Source organism: Varanus komodoensis, unplaced genomic scaffold, assembly GCF_004798865.1.
Source record: "Varanus komodoensis strain SLA01 unplaced genomic scaffold, ASM479886v1 scaffold18_3, whole genome shotgun sequence".
NCBI classification, from domain to species: domain Eukaryota; kingdom Metazoa; phylum Chordata; class Lepidosauria; order Squamata; family Varanidae; genus Varanus; species Varanus komodoensis.
The window spans coordinates 10,251,225-10,269,137 of record NW_025335549.1 but is presented as its reverse complement, the minus strand read 5'-3'; the positions used below and the strand labels follow the sequence as shown (position 1 = coordinate 10,269,137).

The 17,913-nt window shown below is 48.6% G+C and overlaps 1 protein-coding gene across 1 annotated transcript in view; it reads right to left on the bottom strand.

The window, feature by feature from the left end:
* LOC123022105 (probable E3 ubiquitin-protein ligase MID2) overlaps nucleotides 1-17,599 on the bottom strand; it is a 155,632-nt gene extending 138,033 nt beyond the window's left edge. Inside the window, exon 1 of the mRNA XM_044427526.1 lies at nucleotides 17,512-17,599. The gene's annotated coding sequence lies outside the window, so the exon portion shown is untranslated. The remainder of the gene's footprint in view (nucleotides 1-17,511) is intronic.
* Between the last annotated feature and the right edge of the window lie 314 nt (nucleotides 17,600-17,913).

The following is a 17,913-nucleotide window of genomic DNA, read 5'->3' as shown; positions in this document are numbered from 1 at the left end:
AGGAAGAGCTCACTGCTGAAAACAGGTGAATTCTGGTCTCCTCCTGTAGGGCTCTTTGTGTGCTTATGAGAAAGGATGCCATTCTGAGAAAAACAAATCCATATACTAATTTGTATGTTTTCCATCACCTAATATGGCTGTTTTTAAAGGCCTAGATGCAATCCTACACACGTATAGATAGAATTCCCATAATTCCTAGCATGCCCAGCCAGAATGGAGATCAGTGGGCAATAGCTCCGTCTGTTGAGAATATGGCAGCTGTACTCAACTGCTCTTGCTGTTAGTGTGAATGGCTGAACAACCCAGTGAAGCGTCATCCCTGAGTGGTTTGCTGTGACATACTAGCCAGGAACTCTGGCTTTTTTTCTTCCCCAACAAGCCAGAGCAGGACACAAGCACAGTAGAAGCCTCTCGGTCATTTTCTCCACCAGCCTGTAGGAAATATAAAAGCCAGCACAACTTAATAGCCATTGATACAGCATGAATCTGTCTAACCCCTTCCAAGTCATCCAACCAGGCAGCCATCGCATCTTGAGGGAGCATATGTCACAATGAGGGAGAAAATAATTCCTTTTGCCTGTCCTGAATCTCCCATTTCAAGTCATTTGATGACCTCGAGTTCTAATAATGGGAGAGAATGAGAAAAATTCCTCTCTACTTCCTCTGCAGTGTGCAAAATTCTATAAGCCTCTTACCGGGCCTATTCCTACTCACTCTTTCCCCCCCAAACCAGCCTTCTCCAACCTTGCGTCTTCCAGACACGTCTGGGCTGCAACACCCAGAATTCCCAAGCAACAGCCCTGCTGGATGGGAATTCTGGGAGTTGCAGTCCAAATGCTTCTGCAGACCACCTGTTCTAAACTCAAAAGCCCCAAACACTAGCTGCTAGTAACTAGAACCTTTCCTGATCACAAGAGCATATGAGCATAAGAAGAGCCATGCTGGATCAAACAGGTGTCCATTTTGTCTGACATACAGTTCATATACCGGCCAGCCATTTTCTGTAGCTTTTCCAGCTCCACCATATATTTCCTGGTTACTCTCTGCAAGTAGCAACAAGACATAAGGCAAGTAAAGGAAACACTCCCTACCTTTCTCATTTCTATGCTTTATGAGTTCATATTTTACATTGGCCATCATCCAACCTGAACCCTAAGCAATATGATCTGTAGGAAAGGTTTTAAAGCCCAGGTAGAGTCGCTGACCCTCGAACCAGGAAGACCTGGGATTAAATGTCTACTCGGGTGTTAAGTTCATTGGATGGGCTTCAAATCACTACCTCAGAGCCTAAGCAACCAACCGTGTTTGCTCTAATGAGAAAAAGGCAGCTCCTTCAAAGGAGGGAGGGATTCAAATGTGATAGAAAAACTAAATAATGGGAAAATAACCTCCGGTGTGCCAACCTAATCAAGAAAAAGCATTAACCCGCAGAAGAGATTATAACTTGTTCCCCAGACTTTGGGAGTGAACACTATGGCTCTGAACCAGAGTCCACGGCTCTGAACTACTTTCTCTTTCTTAAAAATGACACCATCTATCTCTGCAATAATACTTAACAAGAAAGGCGTGTATAGCTTCATTGATCCACAGGGAAGTGATGTCTCTGGCAAGTGAACTTTCAGCCCAAGTAGTAACCTCACCATTAATGATCCTGCTATCCATCTGGGAGATGGCACGTGAAGGAATAATGTCTCCTGCTCTCTCCCCAAGCCCACGGTCTTTCCCCCCTGCTCAACTACTTCCCCTGTTCAATAGCTGAGCTTTTCCGTGAGACAAATTTCTTTTGTGGGGGAAATGTTAATGGGTATTATGAGCTACCCCATTTCTTTTTGCTAGCTAGATTTATGTTGAGGGCAGGGATGCTGGGGGAGGCAAAATTAATGCTCTTTCCTTTTCTGAGCTTTTTATGCACTGATAGTTAGTGAGCAATGCACAAGGTCACTCTGATACTGTCACTTTAAAAAATGATGATGGGGAAAGAAGGAAGTTTTTTGTGTAACTGTATCTTTGGAAAATTACTTTAATACCTTTCATGGTTCATTGGGTTGACAATATTATAAGTCGCTACTACAGAAAAACAATTAAAGTGACCCTGCGGAACCTGCAGCCAACCAAGCCAAGCAGCCCAGTGGCTCAACAACAATGCTTCTCGGGCTTGCGACGGCTGGGCATCTGCTGAGACCCAGAAAAAGCCCTGCTTCCAGTTTCTGACTCCTCACGGCCCATTACCTTGACTCCTCCGGAAGTGGCAAAGTGAGCAAGGAGTGGTAATCATGCTCACGGCCCTCTCCCTCTGGGAAGTGGGACCGACTGGGCTCCACACAAGAAAGACAAGCAAGTAGATTGTGTTTATTATTGGTTGATTGCCATATTATGTGTATTATTGCCTTACCATTATTGTTACTTACAGTTTTGATTCTGTGTGCTTTGCCATCTGCTAAGAGAGTCTTGTTGGACTATTGAGCTGCAGAATATCAGTAAATAAATAGACAGCAGCAACACACGCAAGTAGCGAATGGACACACACAGGAAGGGAGATCTACTGAGAGCATCTAACTCCACCGTTTCTCCCCTTGGCTGCCTTCCCCCCCCCCCTCTCTCTCTCTCACACACACACACACACACACACAGAACCTTTTGCCTCTCCCCATTTATGCATCCCATTCAGAAACTTGGGAATGGCAGGCAGAAACCAGAAGTGGACTAGGAAGGAAAATGTAGGAGTTCAAGCCAGGGCCAACATGAAGTACTGTGAAGATCCCAGATTCAGGCCCAGAGGACCAAAAATAAAAGCTTAAATCTGCCTGTGTTCATCAGGGCCCTTCTAAGATATGCAAAGTGTCTGCTATCTGCACACGTACCATATAATTGCAATTTCAGACATTTTTTGTCTTTAGAGGCAACCGTGGGGTGGGGTGGGGGGGGGAGCTTGTTCCGTAAGAAAGTTTCCAATTCATTGAGGTGAAAGAACAGGAGGAAAAAAGCCAACGTCAGAAGAGGCTTTCTGAAGAATAGCGAGGAGGCCAAAATAGGGCCTGTTCGCAGCAATGCCAAACCTGCCTGCCAAGCATTCCCCTCCCTCCAACCCAGGGCCAACTTGGCTCACCAGCAGAATTCCTCACACCTTGTTCTCCCCTGCTTTCGTATCGGGCAGGCCCCAGCTTGCCAAAACCAAGCAGAAGGCAAGTTTCGAGGCAATGCTCTGGTGCAGGCACTTCCAGCTGAGTTCCCGTTCTGGAACTCAGACATTACGCACTGCAAAGGGAGGAGTGGCCCGCATGCTTCTGAAGGATCTGATTCTGGATGAGAGAACCCACAAAGAACTGGGAGCCAAATAAACCGGGCCTCTGACAGACCAATAAAATGGAAGAACAGTTCACAGCTGCTGCCTAAATGAGCTTTCATTGTTTACAGTGAAGGTTTAGGAGTGAGACAATGTGAGCAAATGCTACTCCTGGGAGTGCTGCGTCGGAAGAAGACTCTAAAGTAGGAGCTGTAAATGTGTGTCACATGCTGAAGCATAAACAGAACGCTCTTTGCAGACGGAGATTAAATCTCCCGTAACAGATCGCCGTCCTCTTGATCATCCCAGGGAGCCACACCGTGTGGTTCTGGGCAGCTACAAGCCAGTGCAAGTCATTGTCCCCATATTCAGCTATGTTGTAGCACACCTGCCATTTTTGATGGATATTATTTCTTAAGCATCTGCTTTTCCATCCCTACTCTACCCTCAGGTCAGGGTGACGTAAACCATTGCTTTGATTTAACAAAGCCTTCCTGCATTTCATTGCCAGGACTGATCTTGTGTCCAGACAGACGGCTGCTAGTGCTACCAAGCCAAAGGTACTGTGCAACCCAGTCTATTCTTCCCTCCTTAATGAATCTTTTGTAGCGCAAAAACAACAAATAATGGTCGGACAAAGAGCGTTGCAAATAGAAGACAACGACATCCAACCCCCACCCCCCACAAAAAGTATTCCATGAATGAAGCACAGTGATTGTACCATTAATGCTTACATCCAGGAGCACCCAGGGGCTACGTCCAGAAGGCTCAGCTCTGCATGGCAGAAAATAGATCTCCAGATGTTTTGGATTTCAGCTCCCGGAGTTCCTGATCACTGACCATGTTGGCATTGGTTTCTAAGAGTTGAAGTCAAAAACAGCTGGAGATCTCCCTTCTGCCCATCAGTATTTTTGCTCACAACACAACAGCTCTCTCTGTATGTATGTCCCAGGGCACAGACTGAAGGTGTATGAAGCAGCCTTGCTGAACCTTAAGCAGATCAGGCTCTGGTCCATGCATGGAAAAGAGGCTGCCTGGGTTTAAACGATGGAGGAAAGGAAATTGGAGGTTATTTTATATGGAGGTTACTTTACCTACGAGTAAAATAACATTAGCATAGGGCCCATCTTGTGTTGCAGATTCTGTTGCATCCACCTTAGCTCTCTCCAGATCACCAACCACCTCTGCACAGTTAGATTTTAAGTAGCTGCTGAGCCAGTTTGTTAATATGAAGGAAACAGCGGGGAGAGGCTTTGCTTTAAAGCTTCCTATTAAATTGTTTTGTTTACATGAAAATAGTAAAGTCAGCTTCTACTCTACTACAGGCAGATCACTGATCATAGAGAAAACTCATTCTGCTAGAGTAGAGACAGACAGAATACCAAGTCAGGCATTGCCTCATCTTCCAGTATTAAACTGAAAGCTGCCATTGTGCTTGGAGGGAGAGCAGCATTGCTCTAGACCTGCCCATTTCACAGTAACGCAAAGCCTTCTACACCTGGAAATCAGAGTAGAATATCTGTTCAATTTAACCCAATGAAGAGCCAATAGAGAATGTCTTGGGCTTCCTCGGAGTACACAGTAAATTTCAGCCTCTGCCCTTTTCACATTCCTAGCTTTGGCTCTGTTTTGGTTACCAAAAGATAACCAGCAGAACAGAAAGCCAAGGACGTTTGGGGTTATCCCAGATGCATTATGTAAAAGAGCCAGAAAATAATAGCAAACACTTTCTACTTGATGCTGATAAGATTCTACCTGAAATATTCTCTCTCTCTCATTCCCTACAGTTTCAAGCAGTGACAGATGGTTTGAAGCCTTCCAAGTCTGGCCAACCGCGATCCTGTGGTGTCAGTTGGCACAACGGGGCAGCAGCAGAGAGGTTTGGAGCTATCCTGCTCCCATTGTGTGGCGGCCTCAGCAGAAGCTGGAGTGTGAAGCACAACTGATCCCAGCTATGCTGAATTACTTCTAATGGGATTAGATAAAACAATAGGACTTTACAGGTATAAGGACATGTTTATGCAGGGAAATAATACTGTAGAAATAATGAAAACATCTGTTTTATATATGTATCCTTACTGGCTTAATCCAAAATGGCTTTTCTTGCTTTTAGCACCATGCTGACTTTCATCTACACGTACTTCTTACTGTGAAAATATAGCTATTGTTCTGTGAATGTTAAGAAAGAAAATTATTGTGTCTATATTAAGGGCAATCAGAAACAAAAAATAAAAGCAGTCCTTGTTGCTCAAAAACAATTGTGTGCGGTGGGTTGTGTGGATGAGGGGTTCCTTCTCTTTTGCGCACATGGAAAAATGGTATTTGTAGGTACAAATTAGCATATGCAGATTTTTCACAGAGCCATGTCCCATGGTGCTGAACCCTGAATCTTTCGTATCTAGCAAGACCCATGAATACAACCACCTCATCATCACATACGCCTGTGACAACAAGCAACATTTCACCTCACTGTCAGGGTCAAAGTCTTTCCCCTCTCAATACTGAAATGTAACATCAGCACTCCATCAATGTACGCACAATTTCTTTTCACTCTGAGAATATGCTCCCCATTAATTTGGCTCTCTTCTACAAATACCAGAGTGCAAACAAAGCAGTATGTTCTCTTCTCCAATTACCCAGCACTGGGCAAATTACAGAGCAAGTTTGTCAGCCTCCTTTTAGCCACTTTTTCCTCAAACTTTCCCACTTTAGACACTCTTGCTTGCATTTTACTGTCAAGATCTTTCTTTCCCTGACCCTCTGCCTGACTAACTCAAAAGTGGCTTTGCTTTATTAAAAGGAGATTTTCTGGATCAGTAGTATGAGCACAGCCTATCTAAAAGAGCTGTAAAATAGGGAATCAATGAGTGGACTCTGTGATTAACTTTGCCATTAAAAATGAATTTTGATTGCTATAACATCCCACAAGCCTATGGAAGCCTGACAGGTATATTTAATCCACTGCAGAAATGAAAGGGGAACAGACATGGTCAATCACCAGTCTGGCTGCCCTGCTGACAATGCCTGAAGCACAAGAGAAAAGTCTGCACTACCACTAAATGTATGAGGCATCTGTCCAAAACCTCCGCGAACACTCTGAGAATAAAAGCCATCCGTTCATGCCACAGCCTCTGGGAGTTTCTCTTCTGCAGCAAGGAGCCTTTTCCAGCTCGAGGACCAGACTGCCATCTGGGAGAAGCCCCACCTCTCAGGCACCACCTCTGCCCATATATCATTCATATGGATGCCCAAGTCCCAGTCCTGGAGAGGTGGCTGCTCCCCCACACTGGAGACCTTCAAAAAGCACCTGGGCAGCCACCTGGGTGGGGTGGAGTGACGCGGTGCCCTGTGACAGCAGCAGGGGGCTGGACCCGGTGGCCTTCATGGCCCCTTCCGACTCCTCTATGATTCCACAGAGGAGAGGATTTTTTCTCTGCCTAGCTCAAGGGCAGGCTCTTTCTCCCAGCACTGAGGAGGGAAAGAGGCCCCATCCTTGACAGCAGCTAGAGAGAGACAGTAGGCCTGGGAGAGAAGCTGGTGTGATGGAAAAGAATCCCACAGGATGTATCCAGCCTACCAACCAAGTTTCCCCATACCTGCCTTCCTGCCTTAGCACAGCCATGAACTGCTTTTCACATCATCTGCACCAGAAAATTCCAGCCCATGTCCAAGCATATGTTGCTGCTCGAATTTGAGTTCCCATTCCCCTGCCAGATGACAAACGTCGGGAGTGGCCTTACCACCTCACCATGCTGTTTGTCCATCTAGTCCAGTGCTGTCTACTTTCATGGTGTCTCTCCAAGTCCTGAGAGGAATTTCTTAGCCGCCATCTGCTTTCAGATCCTTTTAATTAGAGATTCCAGAGACTGAGCCTGGAACCTTCTTCAGGCAGAACAGCTGCTTCACTTCTGAGTCACAGTTATTTCCCAGAGACCACAGCACTCTGGTGCACTGAGCTACCCGTCCACCTGTCCCATAATCCACATGGAGGTTCCCTGAATTTGCATCACTGTTAATTCCATGTTAAGAGTCAGCTGCTGATACCTGTTAACCCATGCTAAATCTGGCTAGGTCCACAGTTCTGGATCTCGGATTTTTCCACCATTTCATCTCAAGGTCTCCCTCCCTCACCACAACCACCACCCACTTGGATGCTTTTGAAAACTACATTAAATACTCAGGTTCAGCATGGGGATCAGGGTGCCATCAGGCAAAATCCGAAGAGAGACAGAGAAAGACACAGAGAGAGAGAGAGAGACAGAGAGACCACCAAAGACAATCATTTTGGAAGAGGGAAATGCCCAAAGAATAGAACCTGGAGACTGAGGAAACAAAGGGAAAGTGATTTTCAAGATGAAAACAGTATGGAAAGAAACCTTGTCACTAAATAGAGTGGAACAGCAACAACTTCAACCTGGCTATAAAATAGCCTCCCCAGAGGTTCACATGGCATCAGTGTAGCCATCTTTCCAAAGTCAAGTGGAGAGCAGTTAAGCCACCTGGGCCTTTGAAACAACTTGCTTTTTTAACAAAGAAAACAGTGAATAAACAATGTATCTTCATTTGAGCTGCTAAGCATCTCCACCCCGCACCACTCCAGAGAGCTACATTTTAGGCTGCATTTTACTGAAGGGGGTTGAATGCTTTTAACTATTAGTTTGTATTTTAATTTTTGTATTGTAGTTTATTTTATATTTTAATACAACAATTGGTTTTATGTCTGCTTTTTAAGCCACCAAGGAATGTGTGTTAAAGTGTGGACAAATAAATAAATAAATAAATAAATAGTGCTCTTTGCCCCACTAAAGATTTAACTGAACCAGGATTATGCAAAGTAAAGAATTATGCACATTTGCATAATTTACACAGGTCATAGAACTCAACTTTTCTTAACAAAAAGTTTAAGTTCTCTCGGGGCAGAAATGAACTATTTTCTTTCTTCTTTTTTCTGGCAGTCGTAGCCCCATCCAAAATCTGGAATAGGTCCAGCAATGCATCTACTGCTGCAGAGCAAAGAGGGCTCAATTTTACTTTGCAACACTCACACTGAACAAAACTGGAGGTCAAGCTCCGTTGCCAAGGCTCAAAGCGTGCACTGTACAGCTCCTGGACCAGCGTTTCTGCAAGGCTGCAGTCACCCTCAGAGCCCATCTGCACAAGTACCAGTGACCATGAAAAGCCATAGGAAAAAGCCAGCCTATGCTGGCTCCCAGGGGCTCCATCCTGCAGCAAGATCACTGCGCACCCCTTGCAGGGTGCACTCATCATCACACACCACACGAAGAATGGATTAGTAGTGACAGAATGATAGAACGGTAGAGCTGGAAGGGGCAATAAGGCCACTGTGTTGAGCCAGGTTTCCCTTCACACTTCCAAAACAACAGACTGTTCTTTAACAGAAGCTTTTTCTTCTCCAGTGCACTTCCAGCAACCACAACCAAGCAAGAACGAGTCTCTGAACACGCACCTTGAACCCAGTTTAGCAGCTACGTCTGAGCCTCCCCCTTTTGAGTATGCCTGGGCCCTCTCCCTCTGGGATGTCCCTTTTGAATGGAGCCAAGCTTCTTCCCTGCCCATTGCTCCACTAGCTGGTTGGCCCATCTCTACTGACATCATGTCATGGGGTCAAGTGTTGCACCAGGCTCGGCTGGCTAAAAGAGTTCTTCTCCCATGCCCGCTCCCTGCAGTTGTAAATCCTGACCATTCTTAACATCCTCCTGAACATCTGGAAAGGGTATCCTTGAGATAAGTTCCTCCACTTCTCCCATTTCTGTGTCTAAGAATTCTGGCTCCCAATGGCTTGCCTGACTTTGGAAAGCATTCCAAGAATAATCGTCCCTTCCGTGCCCAAGAGCCGATGAGTCCAACCCCTTGCTCAATGCAGGACTCTCAAGTTAAAGCATCCCTGAAAGATGGCTGTCTGCTGCATCTTGAATGCTTCCAATGCGGGAGAGCCCATGGCCTTCCTTGGTAATTGCTTCCATGGCCATATTGTCATACGTTTTCCCTGATAAACAGCCAGATTCTGTCTTCCTGTAGCCTGAGCTCATTATTCCATGTTCTGTACTCTGGGATGATTGAGAAGAGATCCTAGCCCTCTTCTCTGTGACAACCTTTCAAGCACTTGAAGAGAGCTGTCCTATTTCCACTCCATCTTCTCTTCTTAAGGCTAAACATGCCCAGTTCTTCCAGTCTCTCCTCATAGGCTGTGCAAAAGGTTGTGGCAGAGACCATCAAAGGGGGACCATCGAAAAAACGGAATCCCTGTACACTGCCAGTGTATTGCTGGATCATTACACCACGAGATTTCTCTCTGTGTGTCTATTTCTCCCAGCAGCTTGCAGCTTCAAGTCCCAAGCCTACATTTTCATGCTGCACATACAAGATGCCGCCGTTTTATGATCACCACATACGGAAAGCTCAGACCTTTGCCTCCCTACCGGGTTTTCTGCTCATTAATCAACGTAGCTTAATGGAGCTGTTCGTTCAAACAGAATAAGCCAGAGCCCTCATTAAGCAAAAGTGTACAAGTGCTTTCTGGGAGGAAAAACAAAAACCACTAACTCATGCTGCTGTCAGGCTTACAAATCTCAGAAAGATGGGAGGCGTCCGGCCATAGCCCCCACCCAAGCTTCGGCATCCTTCACGGAATTGCACAGGGCACAAGATCAGCCAGCTCGCCCACCTGCTGCCTTCCAAAACAGAATGGGGGAGCTCTTCTCAGCTCCAAAGCCGCTCCTGGGCTGCATGTGCATCCTTGACCGGAACTTAACTGGACAAAATCCAAGATGATAAGAGGGACCGTAATTCAGTGGGCGGGCACAGGCTTTGTACACAGAAGCTCTTGGCTCCAGTCCCCAGTGCTGCCATCTTGAAGGGTCCACAGTCGGTGAGAGAAAATGCCTCTCCCTGGAGAAATCCTGGCAGTCAGAGGGGCACAGTTCTCCCCCCAGCTGGTTTGGACTGGAACATCCATCATCCCTGGATATTGGCTGAGACTGATGGGAGTTGTACTCCAAAATGTGAGCTAGCGGACACCAGGCTAGGGCAGGCAAGAGTAGACCACGCTGGACTGGATGGCACATCAGTCACGTCCAAGGGGCTGACTGAATACACAGGGGCTGCATGTTGGGGTGGGGCTGGGCGTGGAGCCATGTATACGAGATCTGCCCCCAACAGCCCCATCAGCTCCAACCAGGCACAAGTCTGCCGAAAGCCACCGACATGCATGCGAGCGAGCGAGCGGGATTAGGAGCCCACAAAACCAGGAATGCTTACTGAGCAGGGCTGCTGATCACGTTTGTTACTATCACTATTTGTTTCATCACCTCTCAATAGCCAAACCTTTCTTGGCAGTCACGACATCTCCTAAGCACAGGCACAACAATAAAAAGATGGCAATAAAATGGAAGTACAGTAGACAAAAGTTCACAGTTTAAACAACTAAAACCATTTCAGTAAAGGCCCATTAAAAACCTGATGGTATCCAAATACATGTCTGAGTGCAGAGGGAAGTTTTGGTACCAAAAAGGTGGCAACATTGGCACCAGGTGAGCCTCAGTAGGGAGATCATTCCCTAATTGGGGGGCTACGGCTGAGTAGGACTGCAAAGACAGGCCAGAGTCTGGCCCTCTTGTACTCAACAGACTCCTTCCAGTGCTTGGCCTGGCCAGGAAATGAGCTGAGCCAAGATCAAGTGCACGAACGCTCAGTAATGCCACTGGCTTCCTTGCACAAGGCACAAAAACTGTGCAGTTCTTTGTGCGTGTAGGTCCATAATTCTCTGCACAGAATATGCAAGGCCTGCAAGTAATGTGTGTGGAAGCAGAACTCGGCTTGCACAGCAGGCACGTGTGTGGGGTGTGTGGGGCCAGCCACACAGACTTGCCTGAGCTTGCTTCTTGCCCGCCGCCCATGCAAATACTCAGCACAAGGAAGACTTACGGTAGAAGGAAGTGGGCTAGAGTCCAAAGAGCCAAGCCAAGGAAATCCGACAGATTTCCACCCTCAAACCAGATTCCTCACACATCACTACCACCAAGTGGAGGTGGAAATGGGCAGAAGGCCTGAAATATAGGTGGTAGTATCTGGGTAGATTGATTCAGGAGAGATGTGCCATCAGCTACGGAGAACGCAAGTCATGTAGGGTTTTATAGGTTAGAATCATCACCTTAAGCTGGGCCCAGAAGCATACAGGAATTGGTCTAATACGTTCAAGTTTTCAAGTCACAATGGGCAAGATCAAGTAAAGTAGATATAGTCTGGTCAAGTAGATAAGCCCAGACACAACAGGCAGCACCAAGGAAAAAGTGCTCCGGAGAACACTGAAAACAGGACCTTGGATAGCTCCACATTGCTCTTCTGCAGCAAGACAACAGGAGCGTGTTATCTCAGCAGGGAGCTAAAGCCAACTGAAACACCATATCGGCCGACAAGACCTGTGCTATGGTCAACACCACCCTCCTGGAGGAGTTTATCAGACTGTTAAAGGGCCCTTGCGTGATGTTGCAATCTTAGCCTCTTGCAAAGCTAGAGAGGTGGAGTTTCTGCCTTTGAGTTAGAGGGTGATGGCTGGACTGAGTGTTCTGACTTTAGGGTACTGACTGCCCCACCCCCAAGGACAGGGCCATATTTCACCATGAGTGTTTTCTGCTGAACAATGAAGGGCTCGAGGACAGGGGGTCATGACACAATCAGAACTCAAGAGCAATTTTTTTAAAAACCCTACCAAAAGTTTCATCCCCAAAGAAAAGGTTTATTTATTTACCATATCTGTATTTTCCCCCTTGTAAGAAACATGAGGATGGCGAACAGGAACAAGGATATTTGCCACTGGCCAGCAATGATTTATTCTGGCAAGATTTCCTTGCCTTCCTCCTGAGAAGAGAAAGCTCTGACTTCCTTAAAACCCCGAGGCACTGCACTTTTCTTAGATTTCTAAAGCCAGCACGAGGCTTAAGAAACCTCCAAACCCTCAGAAGAAAGGCGAAGAATCTCCCTGCCTTGCACAGAACCTCTGTAAGAGCAGGACAAATCACTGACTTCTGAAATCTTCCAAAGCCAATGCAGGAGGGGCAACTATCCTTTCCGTTCGCATGGCACCACCGCAGTTCTCTACAGAGTATACAAGGTCAGGTCCCTGCTTTGAATAGCTTACCGTCTAAAATATGCCACAGGGGAAATGACACAGAAACAGGGGTGTAATGTGTGATTGCTTCAGTGGCACAGCCTTAAGGCCAGGCAGAGGCTGAGGCAGAGGACATAGATGAACTACTCGGAGATGAAGCATGGTAAGGAAGTGTGCTTTGAGGAGGGAGTTCTGGAATGACAGGATGCCACCCAGGCTAGCTTGGAGCTGGTGAGAGGACTTCCCCAGGAGTTGTGACAGGCGTCAGAGGCACCCATAGGAACATCCAATTCTGCTACCAGTGGATCATCTAGCCCACTACTGCCTACACTGACTGGCCACTTCACTTCCCAGAATTTCAGCCAAGGTTTCTTCCAGTCCTGCCAAGAGATGGTGGGGATCGAACCTGAGGCCTCCTGCATACAACCCAGGTGCTCGGCCACCAGGCTATGGTTCTGAGGGCCTCCAAAGCTTGGCAGGGCATTATACTCAAGACGCTGCACTTGTAAGCAGGGGTTGAGAGCCCATGCCCAATATAGCAATTCTCATGGCCAACAAAAACGTGAAGACCTGCTACAGGAGGTCATCCCATTTCATTCCCACACCCAGCTTTGTGGCTGAATTTAATCTCAGTTGTTCCATAGCCTAAGGATGCTTCCAGATGAAGAGTTCCTAACATTAATAAGAAGGCATTGTGCAGCTATTCCTAATTGTTTTAATTAATGGATTATAGAATGCAGTTGAAGAAAAGACAGAAGTGGAAGGAAGACATCTGTGGTGTGACAAGCTGAAGGCAGCATCATACGGACAGCCCGTAACATTCCGTGATTAAGGCAAGGCAATGGCACCATAAAAGCCACATCTGGAAGCACCTCACGTCCTCCGTCCACTCACTGGCACCATTGCAGCAGTTCCTTATGCCCTGCAGGTGGACCAGGCGCCACTGAATGCCCCAGCACAGGTGAAGGCAGCAACACCGCAGGTGAGCCTCTCAGAATGTATTAGAGTCTACCTGAATCAAGGGAGCTTCTTTGCTTCTGCTACCAGATTAGGAAGGTCACTGCAGAATTTTGCATCTTTTAACAAGGCCTCATGAGACAAGCACATAAGAAGACACTGAGGAGAGGGAAAGAGGGCCCTGGGGGAGAAACTGTGGATTTAAAGAGCTGGTTGTGAGGTAATAGCTTCAGCCTGGCCTTCCACACAGATTCTTCATCAGCAGCTAATTCAAAGCCTACAGCTTCAGAGTTCAGCCTGAGCAAGTGCAGCAAGCCAAAGCAGAGAGAAGTCTGGAAATATGGGACATGCAGCAACGGGGAAACCAGGGCTCTTGGGAATCTCCCCTCCCAAGCAAGAGCCGCCTCCATGGCTTTCTCTAGCAACATGGTCCTCAGCAGAAAGTGAGATCCTGAATGTAACAGTCTCCAGAGTCAAACTCATTCATCTCTCCTGGAAAATACGGGAATCAAGACCACAGCACAGAGGTAACCATCAGCGGTTCTTGCCAGAGGCTCATCCATACTCGGCTCCGCTGCCTGTCTTGGAACAGGTCGAGCCTCCTCCACCCCACCCACCTTCAGACCTGGCCATAAAACTCCACTGGGGATTTGAAGCATTGCTGACAATCCTGCCTGGTTGAGCAAATCCTCTGCCCTCAGGCTGGGCACACCACTGCCAAGCCAGAACAGGCAAGTGAGACCGTCCCAGGTCTTTAAATAGCGAAGGGTCAACTGCAGGAGTTCAGAAAGCCCGCATCTTCGTCCTGAGTGTGCAGCATGCATCAGCAGCATCAAGTATCACTGGGTGCGTGGTGCTTCTGCCAGCCTGGCAAGAGGTTTTCCATGCAGTTGGAGCAAGAGGGTGGCCAGCAGCCGTTTCAAAAAGAAGGAGGTTTGCAGAACCACTTCTCCTGCGAATACTGAGCAGTTCCTCTTGCTGTGCTGGCCCCAACTCCGTTGCCAAATGCCGAAGCCCCACCTTTCCACACGCAAAGCAATGAGGGCTGCTCAACATTTCTGCCTGATTTCTCCCTTCACTGCCCAGAATGTGTGCAGCACAGAGGGCTTTCCTGAGCTCGAAGTCATTTCGGTTTCAAAACACGAAAGCAGGGGTGTCGAAGCACTTTCAGCCTGAGGACTGAATTCAATTTTGGAGAAGCTCTGGGGGTGGGTGGGGCAAAGGGGGAAAGCCAGAATACCAGCCTAACACTCTCAGTAATAAAACCTTAGGAAAGGTGTTTCAATCTTTTAAAACAGGAGAGGGGCTGTGCCAAAGCCAGGATGACTAGCAACCCGAGGAAAGTCCATCGGGGGTACCCAGGAATGGCCAGAATGCTCAGCCAGATTTGGCCTGAAGGCCTGAGGTCCAACACCCCAGCAATGAAGTCCATGGTAAAATTAGTAAGCCTAAAATATAATCCAGACCATCCGCCAAAGGTAGCTATAATCTCTTCACTGCCATGTCTGGACTACATTTGCCCTTAAGAGCAGCCCACAGAACAAGGTACATCAAGGACAGGCACACCGCGGCCTGTCCAATCCTACTAGAACCCCAAGATCCAGCAACCAGAGTCAGGTGCAAAAGATACGCTTTCAGAAGCAAAGGCAAGGTGACTGCAAATCCAATCAGAGCAGGGGAATTTGTTGTCAGCACTAGAATGGAACTGAATGCAACTCACAGGTTTTTTATACAAAAGTCGATTCCTGATTAGACTAATCATGCTGGATGGGAATGATGGAAGGGCTCCAAATTAGGGAAGGCTGTCTGAAGTTTTCTTCATTTCAGCCACATAATTGGGGGAGGAGTGTCATTTTGTTGTCGTTCTTCTTAGAAAACTGGAAAACAGAAATCTTTGCCCATCTAACTGCAAACCACCCAAAGATCTATCAGTGGATCCTATCCTTTAAGTACAGGATGCAAACCAGCCTGTGATTCTTATGTACCACCACCACCACCACCCTTCCATAATGCTTGTAGTGGGCCAGAATTGTTTCTGAGCCTTGACAAATCTTCTGGAGACATTTGCATCCTCCCAGGCTCAAAGGTCACAGGCTGCTTTCAGGTAAGCAAAGATGCAAGGGAAGGGAGAAGAGAAGATCCAAGTTAGGTCACTGGAAAAGCTGAAATTCATCCACCCATACGAAAATCCCAAAGCAAATACAAGCTGAAATCACACTGATCAAAGTTCCTAATCAAATGCTGCCTACCAACAACTCTGCAGACAAAGAACCACTGAGGAATGCAATGAAATTCCAGGCCCACGCAATTCAGCACCATTGTAAGCTGCTGCAGCTGCTACTTTGCACAGTGAGATGCCTCCGAAAACTACCATCCACTGAAGTGCAAGGCTTCAGAACGTGCTGGCTGCAAAGAGGTGATCAGGGAAGACAAGGGAAGATCACCCAGAAAGACAGGAAGGCCTTGTTTTATTAACACACGCCTGGCCTGCTAAAGACACAACAAGGCACAGGAGTGATGAGAAGCAACCCTCTCCCCAGGGCCACCAAGTCTAAAATAATCCACCAACAACACTGCTGGAGCTGCACACATTAGCAGGAACCTCTCAGTCTATATGCAGTCCATTAATGAATACTAAGATGCATCATGGGGCATTCATGAAACACCCCGCGGGGAAGCACATCACTCAAATCTGGTGAACCTGAGAACTTTGGGCGTTTCTAGATCTCAGGCTAAACACAGACAATTCTGCCCTTTAACAAATCTTTGTTTTACCAAGACACCAGAGCTAATGACACCTCAGGCACAACAAAGTCCCTAGAACACCGTGGCCAACCTGCCTTGATTGACACCAGGCTGCATTTCCAGAAATTGATTGCACGGGAGCCATCCACAGCTCACATATCTGCTGTGATTTCCTTTGCTCTGCCTCTGAGTTCACAGAGAAATTTCCTGCCAAAACACAGGAACGTATTGCCTCAACTTCAGTCTGGCGAGGGAAGAAATCACATCTCCTGAAACTGTTCAACTGGTTTTCTCCAGAGTTTGGGAGATGGGACCACTTTCATTGCCTTGCTGAAGCGACTGGGAACTGACAAATAAAATGCAACTGAGTAAAGCAGGTGACATCAGTTTAAGCAAACTACAGCTCCCAACAAACCAGGGAATGGCGAAACTACTCACAAACATCCTTGCCACTTCAGTCTTTCAAGCCAACAGTCACACCTGGGAGAGAAACTTGTTTCAACCGGCATTTACCTGGCCGAGCACCTGCTCTCCTGCTCAGTGCCCTGCTGGCAGCTAACAAAATCCCCTGACAAGCGAGCATGAAAATATTGCTGTGCTCCCAAGACTCAGCAGTGTGTCGCCCGGGGAAAGGTAGCGCATTCCAACGTGGAACGGTGACCGGGAGACAGGAGCTCAGGTCAGCGGCGCAACGCGGGGGGGCCTGCCCAGCTGCCCTCCCTCCTGTCCGCTGTCCGTGCGCACATCTCTGCCCATGCCAAGTGAGGCTGCCAGAGGCAAAGGAAAAGGCCTCCTTCCACCTCAGCTCCTTGCCAGCGAACTCAGCGCTGCAAAACAGAGAGGCAAAGTGCCAGGTGGAGGGGGAGTCAGATCCTGCTGCCAGGCGGCCACTCCAGCCCTGCATTCCTGTGCATGGGAACGCACAACCCCCGAAGACATCCCAAAACACACCCGCTTCTCTTCCCGCCAGTGCAACCTGAAACTGCCCCGACGAGCCCCCCACTTTTATTTTTGCCGACTGGTCGTTAACCCTTTCCCTCCCTCCACTTCTCCCAAGCCGGATTAAGTACTCGGAACCCGTGGGAGTTGACCGCCCGCCCGGGGAAAAACCTCCTTCGCTCCGCTCGGAGTGCCCCCTCGATTAACCCTCTCTTGGCCGTGCAGAAGGGCTCGAAACCTCCCGACAGCCCCGTCCCGGTCTTTCGCATCAGGAGAGCGAGCGAGCGAGCGACCTCCGTCCAAGCTCACCGCCATCCTGCAGGGGCGAGGCGGGACCCGGCGAGGGCAAGCGCAGAGCCCGCCGCCTCGGTCGCGCAGCCGGGCCCTCTCGTCGGGGCGGTGGCCGCCGCCTCCCTGCCCGTCCGAGGCTCGTTCCCGCCGCGGCGCCTTTTCTACCTACCAGCCGGTGCGAGGGAGCGCCGCACCGCCGCCGCCACCGCCGCCGCCCGGCTGTCATTTTGCTGGAGGCGCGGAGAGGAGGAGCCGGCGCCGGACGCGCGGAGAGCGCGAAGCCGCCGGCCGGGAAGCGTTCGCGGGAGGGAGGGAAGAGGGAGCGCGGGAGGCGAGGCCGGCCCGGGAGAGGGAGGAGAAAGGCAGGGAAGGCAGGAAGCCTCCGCCGCCGCCGCCGCCGACGCCGCCGCCTGCCCGCTCTTCCTCCCGACCTTCCTCCCTTCCTCCCGGCCGGCGCGTCCTGCAGGCGGGGGCGCAACGCGGGCAGCCCGGTTCCCGCTGCGCGCACCGACGGGCGGACAATAGCGGCCCGGGAGCCGGCCGCGGGGCCGCCTTCCACGTGCGGCGGTGG